Below are 305 nucleotides of genomic sequence, written 5' to 3' on the forward strand. Positions count from 1 at the left end.
TGCTGCTCATCGCCCTCATCCTGCTGTGTGAGTGGGGTCCCAGCCCGGGGTGGCTTGGGGCTCCCTGGGGGGGAGACCTCAGAGGGGCTGGGGGTCAGTAGAGGCTGGGGAGACCTACGCTGGTAAGTGCCACAGGGAAACCCCCAGGCTGGAGGCGAGCAGGCAGAGATGTGCTCTTCCCATTTCCTGAGTGTTCCTGACATCTGGTGGATACGCAGGAGCAGGATTGCCGCGGAAGGGAGAGCCGCAGCTGGGGCTCCCTGCAGTCCCGGGGGGGACGGGGGGGCTGCACCGGGGCCTCCTTC

General features: G+C 67.2%; 1 protein-coding gene across 1 annotated transcript in view; it reads left to right on the forward strand.

Annotated features, from left to right (window-relative positions):
* LOC104076633 (transmembrane protease serine 13-like) overlaps positions 1–305 on the forward strand; it is a gene marked incomplete at both ends in the record, with an annotated part of 3,335 nt that overhangs the window by 1,593 nt on the left and 1,437 nt on the right. The window lies entirely within an intron of this gene.

The sequence above is a fragment of the Fulmarus glacialis genome, unplaced genomic scaffold, assembly GCF_000690835.1.
Source record: "Fulmarus glacialis isolate BGI_N327 unplaced genomic scaffold, ASM69083v1 scaffold23285, whole genome shotgun sequence".
Lineage (NCBI taxonomy): Eukaryota > Metazoa > Chordata > Aves > Procellariiformes > Procellariidae > Fulmarus > Fulmarus glacialis.